This window comes from Sturnus vulgaris, chromosome 13, assembly GCF_052056855.1.
Source record: "Sturnus vulgaris isolate bStuVul1 chromosome 13, bStuVul1.hap1, whole genome shotgun sequence".
Classification (NCBI taxonomy): domain Eukaryota; kingdom Metazoa; phylum Chordata; class Aves; order Passeriformes; family Sturnidae; genus Sturnus; species Sturnus vulgaris.
In genome coordinates, this window is record NC_142255.1 from 16,126,383 (window position 1) to 16,147,143 (window position 20,761).

The 20,761-nt window shown below is 39.9% G+C and overlaps 1 long non-coding RNA gene across 13 annotated transcripts in view; it reads right to left on the minus strand.

The window, feature by feature from the left end:
• Window positions 1-1,287: 1,287 nt before the first annotated feature.
• Window positions 1,288-20,761, minus strand: part of LOC106852161 (uncharacterized) — a 43,891-nt gene continuing 24,417 nt past the window's right edge. For 6 of the 13 annotated variants that reach the window (XR_015806557.1, XR_015806556.1, XR_015806552.1 and 3 more), the window contains exons 5-6: window positions 19,702-19,777; window positions 1,288-19,053 (exon numbers count right to left, since the gene is read on the minus strand). This is a non-coding gene — a long non-coding RNA (uncharacterized LOC106852161). Of the gene's footprint in view, window positions 19,778-20,761 lie in introns of all 13 variants that reach the window. The other 7 variants (XR_015806563.1, XR_015806562.1, XR_015806561.1 and 4 more) reach the window with 7 other exon arrangements.

Genomic DNA, 20,761 nt, shown 5'->3' on the forward strand with positions numbered 1-20,761 from the left:
GAGCACACTAAAGCATGTAAGAGACTGATCAGATGCAGAAATGCATTTCCAGTCGCACAGAAATAAAAAAAACGTGTTAGAGTTTTATCTTCCTTTCTCTACTTAAGAATAGGCAGGTGAAAGTTGTTGGGATATTTCCTTAACCAGCCTGTAAGAGATATGTTCTAACTTCTCAGTGATGAAATTCGTGCAGTATGTTGAGGGTGTTTGGATGAAATATTACAGAGAACAATTTAAGTATGGCAGAATCTCAGTTGTCACTTGAAAAAATTTATTCCTTTCTTCCTCAAGTCCTAAAGAAAAATAAATTTGTCAGGTTTGTGTCTTATATTTAAAATGTTTAATGTGCTATATCAGACCAAGGGTTTTTTTCTACCTCATGCTCTCAAGAAACTTCAAGGCATCATCAGGTATTAGCATATCAAGCTTGGAATGGGTTAATTAACATGATTTCTGTGGTCTCCTTTGCTGGTAGCATGTTCAAAGTGCACAAAGCTCAGGACATGTGCATTCTTCGTCCAATAACTTGTCCAGTAATTGGTATATTGATTGCTAATGTCATCATGTTTTAGTATATATAAACCCTCTCACTCTATCACACAGCCGCCAACAATCCAAGAAGTCATTGTTTATTCATTGGAACTCCCAAACTGGCCGTGTCAGATTCTGCTTCAGGCCTTGCTGATAAAAATCAGCAGATGATTGGGCACACACATTCTTGACATGGCTGACCCATGACATCTTAGGGCCAGCAGGGAGCCTGTCATTATGTGTACAATACTCTTCTTTCTTCCCCCTTATCTATTCCCAGATGACTTTGAGATTTTTATTAACTCATTAATGACTGAAGATGTCATTAAAGAAAGTGGGGAGGAAGGGGGAAGAAGGACATTGTGTTTGTTTGTTTAAAGGTGGGGAGCAGCAAGCCATTGGCTCCACTTGGAGAAAGGTGAGGAGCCTTAAAGACAAAGCTGAAGTATATATCCAGAGGAAAAGATCATTAGTTCATTAGGAGGACTAAAGCCAAGCTTTGAACAGAGAAAAAAAATATATTAGGTCATATTTGAAACAGAACTAAAAAGGGAGGGATGGATTTCTCCACAAAAGTAGCAAAAAAGGGTTGGTCAGGTTTATTTAGCACAATCAGGAGCCCTTACAAGCACATAAGGATGTGTCCCTGGCACTGCCTGGGTGTTCAAACACTTCAATATTCAGTCAGAAGGAGTTTTGTGTTCAGGCTTGGAATTTTATCAAGTCTTTAAAAGAACATCACTTTACACAGAGAAATAGTATCTGGGTTTACGGGGGCTTTTATTAATTTTCTTGTATACATGTAAGTTGAAAGGACATTGAAAAGCATTAAATAGTAATCACACCTGAAGCTTTTCTCAGCGTTTTTTTCCCTAAGTTTATTAATTACATCTGTAAATGTAGAAAACTACTGCATATATAATTTTGCAGATTTTTACTATATGGTCAGAATTTTATTACATTCAAATATATATATTTAAAGCAGAATTTTCATCTGAGTCTTGTCATGTTGACAGTTTTTTCTGATCCTACAGTGTTTGGTCACAAAAATTACCCTATATTCAGGATAAACAGTTAGTCCCACCTTATAGATTTTTCTTCCACCTGAAAATATTGCTTATATTTCTTAATTTCTCTATGAAACAATCTCAAATTTGATGCTTTATTGGAAGCTGGATTCATATGACAATGAAAGTAGCATTTTCCTCCTGAAATTCGTGTGTTTCCTATCCTTAGAGTCCTGCTGGTTTAGAACTAAGGACTTAATATTTTAGAGATTGCAATTATTTTTTGTTAATGATTGCCATTTGTGGGTTGACAGAGGAATAGTGAACGTTTTCCTTTCCTGGGCAGCTGCCCTCCATATGGATGTTGATCTCAACCTAGAAAACTCTGCTGTGATTCTGTGATTCCAGTGGTACTGGGTGCTAAAGTGACACAGAGCTCAGTGTCATCTGCATTGGCTGGCCCTTTAAATTCCTTGTTTCCATGTTTATCTGCTCCATGACGTGAGTGGAAGAAAGATGAGCCTGTTTCTCAAAGGGAACTGCAAGTATTGGTATAAAAATTTTGGTATAAAAATTTATTGGTATAAAAATTTATTGGTATAAAAATAATGGATTAACCTCCATAGATTGGACCTGTGAGTTTCTGCAACCAACTCAAACAGGAATTTGCTTATTCCATCACATAAACTACAGATAGTGGATCAGATGTATCAATCTGATCTTATAGACTGAGTACAGTCAGTTTTAGTACTCCTAATAGGAGCTAAATTAAAATAATTTAATTAAACCACATTGTTTGTGACAACTCTCTATTCTCTCCACTCAATAGGTGATCAGATCACCTGGGTCATAGGGCAAACATTTATTCTCAGGAATAATGATAATATTTGCTGTGTCCTGAGTCCTTGTGAAGACAGTGGACGTTTTCTGCAATATTAGATGTCATTTCTGGTTTGCTTCCTTAAGAGTGATTTCTATTCTTTTGTCTCCTGATAATTAACAGAACATTGTTTGTATTGTAGTGGGAGCTGGAGTTCTCCATCATAGGTCACGGACTTGTGGAAGATTCTGTCTAGGGCTTTAGAAAACTGCACATACATATATTTTTATATATATCTATATTCTCCAAAGGAACACAGATGGGTTTGAAAAATAAAAAAAAAAAAAAGGCAAGCATTTGCTGGCCTAATCAGCTATGCCCTGATTAATCAAGGTGTGTCATTTCCCAAATGCACCTTTCTGAGAGGAAGCTTTCCTTTCTCCTCCCTTTCTGACATCCAGCCTCTCTTCCATCGTGTACCAGAGTGGGAACCTGTGATGAATCTTTGGATAATGGACTGTTGCTTTGACAAACTACTCCTGGTGAAACACGTGGCTGTCTTGGCGACAATAACAGCAAAGTGCAGATTTTGTGGAAGAAATAGAGGTTTTCAGGACTACAGCACCAGACTTTGAGTCTATAAATTGCTGGCCTGGGACGTTAGATGCCTTTTAATATTTTCAAACATCCAGTAGAGTAATGAAAGAACTGTAGGACTACCCTGATGTAAGACCTCGGGAGAGTTGTTTTCAGAGATCATGGGAGCTCACAACTTGTTTAAGAACATGAAGTCCTATCCAAGTAATAGCTGGAAATAAGTTGCTTGATTTTTCAATCCCTAAAGACAAATTCTTGTAATAGCAAAAGTGTAAAATCCAACAAAGAGGGGCTTGATACTTTCAGATACTCCAGCCACTTCACAGTGGGGAAAGAAAAAAGGCAGACTGACAGTGAAACTATTTGGGGTAAATAATGAGGATAGACTTCTCAGAAATAAACTGGCACAGATTTGGCCATGAGATGTCAGATTCATAACTTGGGAAATGAAAGCCTCTATATACTAGAGAGCAGGCCCTAGCCCAGCGGTGGCAATTCAGCCTCCTGAGCCACAGGGATTTCTTTATAAGCAGTGGTATATTAAATGTGGGATCTGGTAGGCCAAAGGGACAGCAGTAAAACAGAGACAACGTGCAGTGACCAAAAATGAGCTAAAGCCAGACACTAATTGCTTCACAGTAATTTCGTTTTCCTGTAGAGTTGACTAATATTGCTTCCTCCTGTAAAGTAAATGCTTTCCCTATCAGTTAGATTTCACACCTAGTACTTTTTTTTTTTCATTTAAGTGAAACTGGGGAGAAAGCAGTTTTTGTTTATTTATCTGATTTTGTGCCTTTTTTCAACGTGAAGATGAGGGGTGGATTGTTACACTGTGCACATAGCTGGAGTGGGCTGAGGAGGAGGCAGGCCTAGGTCAACAAAACAGATCCATCCATCACATCTGGCAGAGTGGAAAGATAGTTGTCTGGATGCTCGGTCAACCCGAGACCTTTCTGCTGAGCCAACTGACAGGATTGCAGATACCTGTGACAATGAGGACACTCACCCACTGGTAAGTGGATTGAAGACCACCAACATGTTTGGTGGTGGGTCTGCAGCTTGGGGAGCTCTGAACTCTTCAACACCAGCATTTGCAGCCCTCCTTCTCCTCATCGCCTGAGAATCCTTACCAAAAACTAAGATGGAATAAGATAAAAGAACAAAAGGAAGGGATTCTGAGGTGCTAATGGTGGAAGGTGTGAGAGTCAGTAGAAAGTACAGTAAAGAAACCCATGACAAGTCATGATAAATGGGTCGTTATAAAATTCATGTTTAGGCTGCACCAGTCTGGGGATAATGCCATTCGTCATGGCAACACTGGGGCACTAATGAGCCCTCATTGCATATTCATGGCTTTGGCGCCTCTCTCCTCTCTCTGCCTCCCTCCCACCCCCGAACCAATGCCTGGTAAATATCTCCACCTCAAGCTGAAACTCGACTTAGGCTGCCTTTTTTTTTTTTTTTCTTTTTTTTTTTTTTTTTTTTTTATTTGTTATGTTGCAGCAATTACACTGTAAAAGTGCTGCACAAGATTGATTGCTCTGATCTGTAGTTCAATTGTAAATTAGAATACACATCCCCCTGGGGACACACGGCCCCTATTTGTGATTAAGAAAAAAGCCCCATAATAGACTAATAGCTAAAGTTCTCTCTCTTTTACTTTCAGGCAATTAGCTTGATGAAATGGCCTCTTTTTGTGTACCCTGGAAGTGTAAACCGATATCATAATGAAGTATATGATGTTTATTCTATTATTTTCACCTTGCCATGTATGCAGGAATGCATAAATAATAGCTGCTTTGTCTAGTACATTTACTGATTCAGAAGTAAACTCTGTCTTAAAGATGCAGAGTGTGATCCCTTAGCCTTCTGTTAAGCTGGACACTGTGACTAGTCCTTATAAAAACTCACATTCTGCCCAAAGAAGTTGGAGAGCATTTTTAGCCAGGTGATTAAATACTGTTTGCAAGACGCTTTCATTTATGACAAACCTTAATTGGAAAATCCTCCTAATAACCTTGTAAGGAAAACAAGGTATGTCCATTTCACAGAAAGGAAAACTGAGGGGCAGATGCTGAAAGCGTTAACACAAGCCCACACAGGACCTTAATAAGTACTTAAGAAATCCTACCTCCTGGAAGGTTTTTTCAGGCAATCAGAAGCTCCCTTTCCTCTCTCTTGTAAAGTTATTAATGCTGTCCTGGATGGGTCATGGAGTGGCTCTGACCTTAGTCTTCCTCAAAGACGTACAACTCTGCGGTGTCACGGTTGCCTTCATCCCCACGTGACACACACAGCCAAAGCTCTTTCACCTGAATCCAAGGTGGATATGGTCATGCCCATTCTCAGTATCATATGTGGGATGTTGGCTTTCCCAGGGCTAAATTTGAGCTGTCAGTCTGAGCCAGTGAGTGGTGTTGTGCAATGGTGTTATAACGCAGGGATGGTGTTCGTGCAGTTGAGCTCCAGATAAATATCTGGGAAGAAAACTGCCATGTGATGATAGCTCTGGGCATATCTGCCTGGTGAGGAAAGGCTTCTGCATTAGCCTTTCACTTGGCCCAGGAGTGCACTTTGGAAGAGAATCCTCCAAATAACCCTGCTTACCCCATCCCACCAGGCCAGGCAGCCTCGGAGCACGCAAACGGAATTCTTGTGTGTAGAATTAAAGCAGGTGATGTGGTCTGGGAGCTGCAGCAGCTAATGGGAATTCAGTCCACGGCAGCATGCTAGGGCTAGTCTGAGGAAACCTCTCAGCAAAGCCAGTCCCTGCTCCTCAGACTGTTCTTTGCCTATTTGCTGAGTGGAGCAGGGTTCCTATCCAAGGAGTTATGACAAACTTGGATAGTGTGGCAGGGAGGGCGTGCGAAATGGCCTGAAAATCCTGCCTGAGGAAATGCACTGCTTTCTGTATAACCCCATCAGTTTGCCTGCAATAGAAATGTCTCCATTTAGTTTAAATTCTGTGTGAGATGGGTTCTGTTGGGGAATATAACAGAGCTTGGAAACATTTTGCTAGGAAGCACTACTAGTGCAAACCTTCAAAGGGTAACTCTGTACATGGCTACAAAACCATATTCTGTTTAAACTTGTTCATCATTGTCTTCTTGCATGACAGCCCTGGCATTTAAAATATGTTAGGGGTGACACAATACTTTCACCTGGTGCAGACATATATCACTGGAAGGATGTTCTCATAAACAAAGTGCTGCAGGCTATGATCTTATCATTCTCCTCTTCCTTCTTCTCAGCTCAGTTCAATGACAAACACGTATTTCTCTTCTTTGCTGCAGTTTCTGCTCTACGGGAGCCTTGTGTTGGAGCAACAGGTGATGTTGCAAATCAGGAATGACAAGCGTTGGTGGTGGCCTGGTGGGGGGGAAGCATCAGAGGGGGCAGAAAACAAATGCATCAAATGTTATCCTGGTTCAGCTGGTGCAGTTCCACGGCAGGAGCAGAAGCGCACTCGCGTGCATGCCTGCACACGCGTGAGTTTTTTTTTTGAGAAAGACAAAGCAAATTAGAGTGTTCATGTGTAATTAGCTGACTATTAGTGTGGTTCAGCCAAGGCAATAGGCAGACAGTTAACTTGAAGATAGCTCGCAGATAAAAGGGCTGGGGAGGGTGTTCTGGGGAAAGCTGGAGGTAATAGTTCAGAAGATAAAATCCTGACAAATTGAGCAGGCATCTCAGAAGTTCTTTCCCCACACCATTAGCACAGTGAAGCTACACAGGCTTTCCTTCTCTACCCTACAAAGATTAACCCTTCAGAGCATCTGGGGCTCTTTGTCCTTGGATAGCTCACTTCCAAATTATTTAAGAATTATAATTTTCTGTTTAAATGCATTAGTTTGAAATAAAACTGTGAAATTTCCTGTTCGTGCTTTCTGCCCTCCTTCTGGTGCTAGCATATGAAACAGAGATTATCACCCCTGTAGAAGCTGGAGTACCTCCAGCTCTTTATCTGAGAGTGCAGGTGACCAGGTCTAGTAAGAGCATTATCATCAAGCATCACACCTGGGGAGAAACCAACAGTGTGTCCGAGTTCAAGTCTTTGCAACTTCTGTGAAAATGTAGGTGTTTTAGTAAATCTCTGCACTAAATGAAAATGTCATTATAATTTTCATTCATTTTATAGCTGACAGGGAAGTGCTTTTTCCCATCCTTTGGGAGTTTTCAAGATTTCACTTTTTTTCAGCTAATTCTGTGGCTAACCAATAAGCTGCTAAAAAGTGAAAAATCTAACTGAGCCATTTGCTTCAGTAGTTTCAAAATATTTCATTTTTTTACTTTCACTTATAAATAAAAAATTAAAATCAAAATATATTTCAAAGCAAATATATGTTCACTTACTACAATATGTATTGGGACCCTTACAATGATTTTGAAAAGTCTTTAACATCTTTTTTTCAGCGGAGAAGCTTCATGAAAACTGCATGATTCAATCCAAATCTTTTTACTTGTTTGGCATTTTCCAGAACAAAATTCTCCTGGACATAATCTACTTTTGTCATTAATTCAAAATATCAGGTTGTACTTGCTTGGGATGACTTCCTAGAAAAAATAATTGAGAACTTCATGCTGAGTTGATCCAGCAGTGAAATTCTCAAATACTGCTGTAATTATCCATACTTCTGAGTATCCATTAATGGAAAACTTACATTTCTCAAAGGTCTATGAGAATCCATATCCCTATGGCTCCTTCCATTCCTCTCAAACAGGATTGACTAAAAGTGAAGTTGAAGTAAAGGTTTATCATAGGTTTTACACAACCTGTGCACTATTTCTCTGTCAGTGTGTAAACTCTGTAGCAAGACTGTTAAAACTTTTTCCTGCAATGAAAATGCACTCAAGCTATTTCAGATGAGATGTTCTTTTCTGTCATGCCAGACACAGAATTCACCAAACACACAGGAAAACCTGCACTGTTGGGTAGGTAAAGCCATATTCACTGAACAAAATGCTATTTTTTGCAGGCAATAAATCACTTCTCAGGGTACAGCTAGCAACTTTTGGTTCATAGCTCTTCTTTAACCCCCAAAATAAAATTTCCACTGCTACTTTTAACGCTTGTTTGTCCAAGCCTTGTGTAGGCATTTGTCACGAGCAAAATTTGGAGTAAATTCTCTACAGAAGAAATGTGGAATCAAGAGTGGGCAAGACTGTGTTGGTGTTTCTGTTCATCTTGAAGGAGGGAACCTTCTGCTGCAGATCTCAAGTGATGCTCGAGAGGAAGAACAGCACATACAAGGAGGAGAGCCAAGAGCCTGCCACTAGAGAGAAACCCTGGGGACAGTGTCAAGGTAAGGGCCCTCACCAGCCACTCAGCAAATGCTTTCTTTGTGACTTTTGCTGCCCCACTTACCTTCTTCCCACGTCCTGTCGTTTTCCTCATCCCATTTTGCACAATGACAGGAAAGCGTGAGGTTTTACACAGGTTTCTGGAGAGAGGAGCAAGCTTTCAAACTGCTTACCTCGGCTAAAAACAGAGGTTGGGTGACACCAGAGGTCCTGCAAGCCCCTCACCCCTCACCTGAGGAGGGGCTGAGGGAATTTTGGGTGTTCAGCCTGGAGAAAAGGAGGCTCAGGGAGGACCTTGTCACTCTCTACAACTCCCTGCCAGGAGACTGCAGCCAGGTATGGGCCAGTCCCTTCCCCCAGGTAACAAGCCACAGGACAAGGGGAAGAAGTTTCAAGTTGCATCAGGGGAGGTTTATGTTTGATATTAGGGAAAATTTCATCCCTGACAGGGTGGTCAAGCATTGGAACAGTCTGCCCAGAGAAGAAGTGCAGTCACTATACCTGGAGGTCTTAAAAAAATGTGTGGATATGATGCTTAGGAACACCATAGAGATGGACCTGGCAGTGTTGGGTTAATGGTTGAACTGATGATCTTAGAGGTCTTTTCCAGCATTATTGATTCCATAATTCTATGGCCCCTGTGGCAGAAACTCCCAGCAGATATACAGAAAAATGTCAGAAGTCAAACTAATTCTTCTCATGAGGTACTTTCCCTATTCCTATCACTCAGTGCATTAGAGACTGGCAATAGAAGTTGAATAAAACAAGAATGTTTAATGGCATTCTAAGTTGATTATATTTTTGGTATTCTTTTGGCAGAAAGTCCTGCAATTTAATTAACTAATTGTGCTGCATGACAAAATGTTATTCACTCTAAACCCCTTTTGCTCCTATTAACATAGTCTATAAATATTCCCTTCCTAAGAACGTTCTCCATAACATTTGCCATGGTATAAACCTCAGCCACCTCCTTCCAAAGAGTTCTAAATTTATCTAGTTTATCCTGGCATGGAAGCAGATACATACAATTACTGACAAGACAACCACTATCAAACCCAACTGTTGTTACTGAGGCTGAAATGCTTCCAAAAATTAATTATTTAAAATAATCCAAACGGTGCAAATATCCAAAGATCAGGCAGATCTATAAAACTTGCCTGTAGCAAAATCATGCAATTAGAATCATGCTCATAAGTGTTGCAGTCTTAAAACATTAATGGAAGGAGTTATTAAAATTGTATTTGATTTGCATTATTACAACACTGAATGCACTATGGAAAACTGAGTCCATGAGTGAGATGCAGCACAAACCAGAGCCTTATTATCTGAATTGGAACTTTAAAATAGACCATGCTTTGCAGTTCTGCCCGAATTTTCTTTAGTTTTATTGCTCTTCTAAATTGATAAAGACTTCTGGTTTTATATTAGAAATAGAAAATGAAGAGGAGGATAAGAAAATAGTTGTAGATAAAGACTCAGAAATGCAATTTGAGAAAAAAAAACAATCCTTCTCAAAGTAAGTAAATTTTATCAGAAATGAGATGTGTTGTTTTGATCATAACTGCCATCAAAAGCCCCAAGAAATGCAGAGTTTCTGTAGACAACCTAGAAAAAAGTTGCCCCAAATGTGGAAGCAATTATAAAGAAATTCATGACTCATAGTAAGAATTCCTGGTTTTATTTCCATTACAAATAGACTGTAATTTGTGGATCTCTATCTGACATCTTTTTATTGGGCACTTACCCTCCCTGACACGTTTATAAAATTACCTGTTTCATTAGTGGGACATCACCAGCAAATCCAATGCACAAATTTCACCTTTAATCCAGTAGGAAACAAGTTTGTTAAAGTCAATGGAATAATTTCAATCATTTCCAACAGAAATAGGGATAAACCTGTGAGGGTTAAAAAAGATATATATATAACCACTATTACGAAGTATAAGAAGGAATACAGGGAATTTTCTTTGCAACTGAGATATTTTTAGGTTTTTTATTCTTTAGAATCCCTGTACAGGCACGTCCCTCATGCACAGTTGTCAAAAATAGTGTTTAGGCATTTAGACTCAAGTTGATTTAATCCAGTACAGAAGTGTGCTCTAAATTTTCAGGGCAGTGAAAATGTGTAAAAATGGTGTCCTCATGTTCAAATGCTTCATTTCATTTATAAGAACTGCACCAATAAATTAAATAAATCAGAATATTTCTATTTAAAATAGAAATAGTGTCTTGTGGAAAAAATACTCTTTCTTCTGAACTTAAAATATGCTTTAAAATTCAGTATTCACATCCTTAGCAGGTGTAAATCATCACAGAAATTATGCTGTTACACTTTACATGATATTACCAAATTGTCTTTCTGGTAATTAAGAATATCCTCTATGGAATAAGGACCAATGACAGGAGAAAGTATGAGTTGATATTGTCTCAGCACGCATAAGTGGTAGACAGAAATATTCATGTGCATAATCTTACACCTTCCCTACATGATACCCAGTGGGCTAAAGTAATAGTGTACAGAATTATCTTTAAAAAGGCAATTCTCAACAGAAACTAAAATATCTTATGAGTTGTCTGTGTTTCTCATAATTATACATGGCAAAAATGAAGATAAAACTAACAGTCATGCTCTTGGAAAATGTTTCTTTAAAAATGTTTCTTTTAACTTTTAGCATATTATACTCAAATGGTTTCCAAGCCTAAATTGCATGTATTTCATTCCAAGAAAATCAGTATCCCTTTCTCCATTTCTTTTCATAGGTCTATCATATCTATAGCATACAGCCCAGGGAAACCAGGGTCATTCCTTTTACTCAGGAAGGTAATGAGGATGTTCTGATCAAAGATGAAATTTCTGAATCTCTGGTGTAAATTTCAGGGGAAAGGCATCTCTGAATTCAACAGATGCTTCCATGCAGAGCCAAACAGCCACTGTAAAGCACAACTCCTCAAACTTATTAACAGAGAGTCTTTTCCAGAATCAAACTTTTCTTTAAAATTCAAGTGCTCTCCTTCCTCAGCATTAAAAATAAATCTCTTCTGATTCTTGTGAAAATTATTTTCAACTCCTTCCTTGAGGAGATGTCCATTATGAGCAGCAGAGGCTTAGGGCTGGAATTTAGAGGTGTTCATGAAACATGCTCTGAGCTATGTGTTCAGCTCCTGGCTCTCCCCAGTATGCTTTGGTCTTTAGAAAACAGTTTTCTTTAATTCCAGTTAACTTACCATGAGGATACAAGGTCTAAATTCCATGTAACATGATGTTACATCCATGGAACACCAGCATTCAACTGATGACCAAGTCCCTGTTTTCTCATTTTGGATAAAAAAGTCAATATTGGTTTCACTATCCCCACAAAAAATTTGTAAATAGTCAACTGAGAGAGGAAAAATACAGTGTATAGTGGTGAATGATGCTTGGATGCATGTGTTTAAGATGTCCTATTAGTGCAGAGTAACCAGAATCATGATGTCATAAACATATGACATTAAAAGGCCAAATATATTAAGACTAAAAACCACTTTGTATAGGTTACTTGTGGGCATCCTTTTGGAAGATACTGAGGGATAGTCTAGATCCTAGCAGGAACCAAGAAAAAACTAGGCATATATGTGTATATATAGGATGAGTCTTTGATCTCATATAAAATGTAGAAAGCATAAAATACTGTGTATTAGAGGTCCCCTGAGCAAGAACTATTATCTAGGCATCAACTGCAAACACATTACCATTGGAAGACTTATTCCAAGGTATGAAAAAAATCCACTAACAGCAGGAAAGAGAAAGATTTGAAAGCTCCTCTGGAAGCCCTCAGAAGCAAACCAGGATGCCTCTGTGTAAGGCAGGCTCCAGCAGCACGGCCCCTCCAGGAGCCCTGATCAGGCACTTTCCTGATCTTCATGTCTGCACACTCCAAGAAGGGACTTGCTGAATATTTGCATCTTTCTGAAGCTGCTTAATGTGTGAGGCTCTTTTTTCATCTCTTGGTATCTTGTCTTCTGGTGGAATGCAGAGAAGTGTAGTATTTTTTTTTCCTTATTAATATAAAAACAAGTAACAAGTCAACCAAGTTACCATTACAAATAACACCTCACCTGTTGTAATGCAGGAAGAATTTTTTTTTATACAGAGGGAAATTCTGTGTCCTGCCTACTAAATGACAGGCACAAGCAGTTCCTTCTGTATGGCCCCCAGTGACCACATCCCATTTTATACACATTGGAGCTTTTCAGACTTCCAGAGTTTTGTGTTTAGCAAAGCAGATGTGCAAATGGAGATCCGGGTGACCTTCCCTCTGAGAACCAGGCCTTTGACACACATTACTCCCCTGCTGACAGCAGGAGAAGTGTGGATCAGTTGGCATTTCACACCTGCAACTAATGTAGAAGTTGTAACAATATGAGTGAGCATTAGGGACAGAAGGGATCCTTTGGACATAAACCAGCTATATTTAACAGGAAAGGTGCAAATCCACATTATGACTCAGGATATGTATTAGCTGCAGCCCTTCTTTAACCTAGAAAGAAAGAATTATATCCAAGGGAACTTACCTCAAAGAGTTTCTCTTTCCTCAGGCAGAAGTGATGATTAGGCTAAAAGTGGCCATTTGTTTTATCTGTGGGTCGGGAATAGACAATTTAGTCCTTGCAGCTTCAGCTGCCTTGGCTCAAGATCCTGATCTACAATAAATACCTCTTCCAATCAATAGAGCACTGAACTTGGAGTAGAGCCCAGGACCTTTCCCAGAAACTTTGGCCTGGACTGAGCTGACCTGGTAAATCTGCAGGGTTTGGGGAGAGATCTCACTTCAGATCCCGAGTTCTTCAAGTCCTCTCTGCCTTGGGAAGTCTGTGCCTCCAGTTAGGCTGCTGGGGACAGGAATTACAACAGCTTTTCTCATGCTGTTTTCTTGTTGGTGACACATGCTCTGCACTGCTCCTTGGGCTTTTTGGACCTTCCTAATGCTGCAGCACATATCCTACAACACTCATCACTGCTCAGAGCTCTCTTCACTGAAGCAGGGCTATCAGCTGCAGAGCAATTGGGGTTAGATGTATCTGCTCCCCCATTTAGAAGCAGCAAATTTTGTTGGGTGGACAGAAAGGTACCACTGTCCTTTGTACCAGCATGGTCTAGCCCTGGGAGCTCATCTCCTGTGGATGAATTCTGGAGGTTTCTTTTTCTGGAGGTGTCTAAAGGTGGCTGCTCTGATTCCTCCCTACAGCCTGATGTCTTCTGCCTTTCTTCCTGCCTGAGAAATGTCACAGTTGTAAATGAGCAGTTTCAGCTCCTCCTGCCAGGGTGGGAAGGGGCCACAGCAGCACATCTCTCCTTGAAAAGCCAGGGTGCAACCCCCACCAAAATGGGCCCCTGGGCAGTTTCGTGACATTCAGCCTGAGAAAGGAAACCGGTTTGTCACCTCTTGCTTAATGGTGTCACCTCAAGGCAGAGCTGAGGAGCACCTATGGGCACGAGAGATAAGATTGCATTATTAACACTGAATTCATCGTGTTCTGAAGGTCACAATCATAGAAGAGCTTGGGTTGAAAAAGACCTTAAAGATCACCTAGTTCCAAGATATTCTATTTTCCAGCCTCAAAATGTGATACAACATTAAAAATGTGGTGAGAGTCTCACTTACATAAATGTTAATTTATAGATTCTCCTACCAAAGAAAGTAAAGCATCTCTCCCAAGTCATCTTCCTGATTTCTCTTAGGAGATACAGCAGCTCCAAAGTGATGTGAGCTGTCGTCATCCATGACCCTTTGGCCCGAGAACTGTAGGAAAACATAGAAAAGGTGTTCTTAATCCAGAATAACATAAACTACAGATGAAGTATGTGTGAATACTTTTGTGTAAGGTGATTGTATGCATGTACTCTGCAAAATGCATTTTGGATGTAGTTTAGAAAAGTAGTGTATACAATTCAAAGTTACCAGGAATATTAAAATATTAATATGCGGGGAGGGCACAGAAGAGACAAGGGAAATTGTAGATAAAGACAGGAAAAAATGAAAGATAATAGATGTGGAGACAGTTAAGAGGATGACAGGTGTGACAGCCAGGATCAGGTAGGAAAAATCCAAATGGTTCAGAAGATGGAAAAATGCCTTTCTGGCATTGTACCTTTAGTTTGTTTTACCACAGTGGTGTTACAGTTCTTTTTCTACTGCTACTACAAATACAGCACTGAAGTTCTCCTGATTAGTTTTTTCCCCCTGTGTAAGATGTCCTTTATGCTGGGATGAGATCATTTGTGTATTAGTTCATTTTAATCTTTTCAGAAGGAATCCAGGAACTGCGGTGAGGTCATGACTGCAGTAATGTCTAAAAGGATGGTTTTATAGAGGAGGGGAGAAATATTCCTCTCATTTAGCAAAACTGTAACAGAATTTGTGGCTCTCAAGTGTGTTGGACAAGTTAAGGTTTGGGTTTTTTTCCTGTTGCATGTGTTTGCAAAAGACAGCCTGCTTCATACTCTTGTTTATTCCCTAAGTATTGCATAAATCTAATAAAGGTTGCAGACAAAGCACCCTGTTAGAACTCCACCTGAACAATCCTCTAGCATCATCATCCCAACCCAGTCTTACAGTCAAGAGCAGGGTAAAAAACCCAGACTCCTCTGATGGCCTGAGTGTCCTCACATTAGACCTTCTGTACCACTGAGAACATCCTTATTCCCATCTCTTTCAAGGAGAAAAATCCTTAAGACATCCCCCAGGACCACGGTGTCACTCTTTAATATAACATATTTGTGCCTCATGGATCAACAGAACAATGTCAGGCATGAATTTGGACCGTGACATTTCAGGCAATGACCCAAAAATAAAAGTGCCAAATTTTCACTGTTACTCTGATTTTCACCTCCAGTCTTTTCCACTCTCTGTGGAACTGACAAGACTTAATGATATAATTCTGAAAGGTCTGTGGATGGATTTTGTACTGGAAAAAGACATGTAGACAGATGGAATCACATGTCTTGCTTTGCCATGGACAGTGTATTATATTTTAATGTGTTCTAATGAACTTTAAAATTATTCCCCAGCATGCATTGGTCAGAGGGTTTATTCTGAGTGTGACATCTTCCTGGATCCTTGAGAACATTCCTTCTGGATCTGTTGGGTCAACAACAGAGTGGTGATAACAAATACACAGCTGCTTTAACCCAGCACTGTGCTTTCCCCCTCTTTACTAAGTGGATTTGTGCATACTAAGAGTTACACTGCTCCTCTTTTAGCAACTTCAGGGCATTAGTCAAACTGCTCAAAACCAGTTCCCCTTTCATATCTAGAGACCAAACATCTTGGATGATCCATGGGACACAGAAGATGCCACAGGCTTAGTTTTGCTCCAGGGGTTTAAGAGATTTAGTTACCTAGAGAGGAGTGGGAGATTAATGGTGCTCGTTGATGGTGACAGGGACCTGTGTGCTCTAAATCCCATCACAAGCAGAGAAGAACCCACCTCTACACACCACTAATATGCATAACTATGGAAAGCCTTTTAAATAAAAAAGACTAATTAATAATGCTAAGTGGTCTAGGTGTCTAAGTATGAATTGTCAGGGATTTCTGCAGGCTTAGGGAGGTGGGGAAATGGGTTAACATCGCATTGTTTCAAATTACAGGCTTTTAGATTGTTTCAAAGGAGAAGCAGAGAGGGTTTCCACGCCAGATTTGAGACGTTTGTTATCTTTTATTTGTACTAAAATTTCAGCTTCAGCTCACATTGTCATTCTACCCAGGCTGCTTCCCAGACCAGCTAATTTGTCTACCTGTGTTCCATTTTAGGCCTTGGTTTTAATTTGAGGATGATTCCTGCTAATACCAAAGACTGGATAGGACATCCATTAAAAGTCTACACAGCAATTGAAATGGAAAATTCCAAAAGAAACCCTATTAGAGTTTTTCTCCATCAAATCAACATTACAGACTTCTTATGCATTTCTTAATTAGACATTGATATTAACTGGACTGTTGCATGATTTAAATCTAGCTCTTAATCTCAGCTATTCTATGCTGCTGTAGTTTTTATGACATCCAACTAGCGACTGCTTTATGCATTAATCTATCTGGAAAACCACCTTCACATTTTTTTTGTCTTTTTTTAGAAGAATAAAGGCCCCAAGAAGGAAATGAAAGCTTTTGGGTTCAGCCATTAGTAATTTTCTGCTTAGTATTTGAAAAATTGCTTATTTTAATTGCTTCATAGAAGAAAAAGATATCAAAGCTAACGTTCTTTCTCTCCAAACTTTGTAATTATTTCTCTCAGACTCTTATTTGAAATGCCTTGAAAGGATTTTCATTGAAATGTAGATTTCTTCTCTTTCAAAAGTACTTTTATTCCCCCGTGCTTCTTTCCCTTTTTTTTCCTAGTGACTTCCTCTCTAGATTTAGAGCAAAAACATAGTCTCCAATGTCTGGACACTGCAGCATGTGTCACACAGATGTCCCTAAAGTGACATCTTCTTTAAACCTAACCTTCCCATGGCCTATAGACTGCGCTGACAATTTGCCTTAGGTCTTAGTCTGGTACCCTTGGGCTTCCTCCAGGGGTAGGGAAGAAAAGTCATAGGTGTTACAGGGGTTTGCTCTATCAGACTACACTCATTCTGAAAAGTATTGTGTGATTTGCTAATTAATATCACCACTAAAATTAGGAATCTAATGGAAAAATCCTATAAATATGATTGAGGGGGTCAGTGAGCTGAAGACAAGGCACAGGTAAGCCTTGTATAATTTTGGGTTCTGATTCCAGCAGTGTAAATCCTGAATATCCTAATCCAGAAGGGAATTTGCTAACCAAACCCTGGAGCTAATTCTGCATTGTATTTAAATGTCAGTGGCACAAAGCCTCAGGTTCACGTTGGCCTCCACAGTAATCCTGGATACCAATACAGCAATAGTAGCAAGAAGTTCTTTATTTCACCTATACATTTTCAGGGAGCATTATTTACTAATAGATTATGATCTGGTCAAAATGATCTATACATTCATTACATCTGGAGTGGGCTTTCATAACTCACAGGACCTAAGAATGAGGCAAAACTCACATTTGTTTATAGTGCTGCAATTCTGCTCAGCAAAAAAAGGTGCAGAGAAAACACTGTCCTAAGCACTTGTGGTCTGCACTGAGTCCCAGGTGATTTCTCATGCCAGCTCACAAATATCTTTAAGAGCCTCAGAAGAGTGGGGACCTGGCTGCCTCAGAGCCAACTCAAAATACAGTTGCTCCTCTGCAGATCAGTCACCCCACAAGCCTCGTGCAGTCTTGGCTGAGGTTATCTCCCAGGGGGAATCTTCCCAGTGGAACAAAACATTTTGAGAATGGAAGATTGAAATGAAGCTAAAGCATTCTCAGTATCAGATTTTGCACACATTTATTTTGCAATAACACAAAAGGAAGAAAGAGAATAAGAAAATGAGTTAGAGGGAGATGGAGAGAGAGATGGTCTATTAAGCAAAGCTACATTTTTACTCTCTGAATTTACAGTCCTGATAGACATCTTTTTCCAAAATTACTCATTTTTTATATTCAGATACTACAGCTTTCAGTGCTGGGTCCTAGATTTGTCTGGACAGATTACCCTCTTATTTCCACAATGAAACTTAATTACCCTTTTTATGTCTTCAGATACTTTCAGTTATTTCCTGAACTGTTTCTGGGGACAGAGAGCAGCTGATGGGTCAGTCAGTAAAGTAAATACTGTGCAGCCCTACTGTTTTTAAGGTAAAAGCCCTTTGGCCCCAGGTCTTTTTAGAATATTTTGAGGGCTAGTACATGTAATTTGCTCAGATCTACTTTTTCTGAGCTTTTTTTTTGGTGTGTGTGACTAGGCAGAAACTCATAATTTTCTCAGCACCTTTCTGTGTATTACTTGGAAGCATGCAAATGTGACTAACTCACCTGGAATCCATAGAGGGATATTTGAATGCGTCATCTCTGAGACAAGAATAACTCCTCATGAAATCCAGGGTGGAAATGACTGCGTGGTTTCAAACACCCCTTCCTGTACCCCTGCTGCTGCTGCAGCAAGAAGGAATGCATCTGAGCATTTAAAGCCCAAATGAATAAATAAATTGGTTCAAAGCAATGGTAGGAGTACAGAGGGATGTGGAAGTTGCTGGTATGGAGTATTTACTAGACTTTAGGACACTCTGTAGGTTTCATCTGTAAAGAAACCTATAATACATGACCCACTGTCACTACCTTCTGTGTGAGCAGAGCTAACACAGAGCAGTCAACATGAAAATGTCACCTAAGATAACCCAGGACCTGCAAGTACTGAAGAGAAAATTATAATGAGTATCCATTCAGACTTCGAGAGTTATTTTTTAGCTTTTATTTTTTTTTAAAGTCTCAGTTGTTCAAATTAGAAAGTAAAGAAGTGTTACAGCTAATTAAAATATAAATTGGCTAGAGAAAATCACCCGAATCATCAGGAAGTAGAGAGAGAGAGCACAACTGGGCATGTGTTATAGAATCCTTTATGAATGAAGTGCTAAATCCTAAAGGGCTGACCTGGCAAAATAGAGCAGGTGTTTCTGTGGTACCCAGGTACACTTTACTGGGTTGAACAAGTAGTGGTCAAATGCAGTTTAACTAGGCTAGGATGAACAACAGACTTTGTATGGACTTTACATATTGTATAAACCCCAAATTAAACAAAAGTTCTCTTACCCTGGCACAGCATTCACACTGCAGTCACACACCTGCATGGAAGTTTCTTCGTTTAAGTCCAGCTTGTGACTCCAGCCTGAAAGCAGGAACCAGGATGGTTCAGTATCACTGAGTCTGTCATACCAAAACCAGAAATTAAGATGTCACTGCGGTATAAAACACAAGTTTCTCTGTCACACCCAACCTACATTTTCTCCACATGAGTTCATCATATTCAGTTTCCACTATCCTGAGAGAACAGATGATCTGTTTCCTATAAATACAATAAAGAGTGCTTCAAATGACATGGCATTTTTTCAATTCATCATTTCGGTGATTCAAAATAAGTGTGAAAAGAAAAGATGCTGAAAGCACCGAGCAGCAGGAGCCAGGACTGAAGTCCTCAGGAGGCTGAGTCCCCATTTTTGCTGTTGATGGATTCTCCCATCTCAGGGAGATGGTTCAGGTTCTGCCACCTGAACCTTCATCCTGGGTGCATTTCCCTGCCTCCACAGGGTCCTGCAGCCCCGTGTGCTGCACAGTCTGCACAGCAATAAACTGGGTCCTGATCTCATCTCTGCCCTCACTCCCTGCAACTGGAAAAGGAGTGATAAAAAATAATAATAAGCCCAGAATAATTATGTATTGTCTTTATAGTGAAACAGGCCTTGAGCATTGTGAGCTCTCCACTGGGAGAAGTCCCATTTAAAAAATCTCCCTGGCATTAAAATGAATTGGATCCTGTTACATGAATGGCCTGCATTTACTATTCTTTTCACTTACCTTCTAGTGGTTCATTTTCTGAGCTTGCTTGTGCCTCTTCCCCTGCTGTCAGCAGGAACTGGGTAACAAGAACTTGCTGGAAATTGAGTGGTAAATAAATAAACAAACATAGAAAAAAAAACAAAAACCTGCTGACTTGGCAGATACACTATTACAACCGTGATGCAAAACTTATCAAACAACAAATGCAACTTCTGAATGTCTCATGATTCACATCACAAGCAGTAAGGGAGGAAACTGAAAGAGGATTTTAATCAGTGATAATGAATTTAGAACAACACTGGATTTTCAGATCATAGGAAATTCAGGATGAGTCTGGGTTGAATTCTTGGTCTGAACCAGATATTCTTCTTCCTGTAGCCATCAGTCACTTCATCCATTATCTGTAAAAAGGCAGCACTCGGACTACCCCAATAGCAATGATCACTCAACTATAACCAAGAAAATCAGTCAGCATCTTTGCTCTAGGGTAAGGAAAATATTTGGACACTTCAGGAGTACTCATTTCTCCTCCCAAGAGCCCAACACCTCTAAGTGTGAAACCAGGGCTCCTTGCTTCATCTGTTTCAATTTTGAAGCTCTTGGAAAAGGTAACAGTTCACAGCTGCTGCAATGGTCTTGCCCCAAGGAGATGGACAAAACAGAGCAGAGGCAGAAACACCACAAGTAACCTAGCGGATGTTTTCTGGGGGAAAAAAGGGAGATTAATTAAAGGGGAAAATCTGCTGGTCATTAAGTGTCCTGGAGCAACTATTGTGACACTGAAGCAGTGAGTTTCTGTGTGGCTTTAAGACATCTGCCCTAAGGACACATTTGCAATTGAAACTGTGTCCTCTTTTTCCCAAGTCTCCGATTCCCATGGGCCAGCAGTTGCCTTGCTAAATGAAATGCTTCTTCAGGGAGACTGGCTGGCCTCAGGGATTGGTAATGCAATATAGAGCCTTTCATCTCTCACCCATGAACCCAAGTCAAACAGAGTTTGGTAAATGGCCAATAACCCCTACCATTCCAGGGCTGTTTGGTGACCTGTGCGAAATGAGGAGGGTCATCTCTGTGTCTG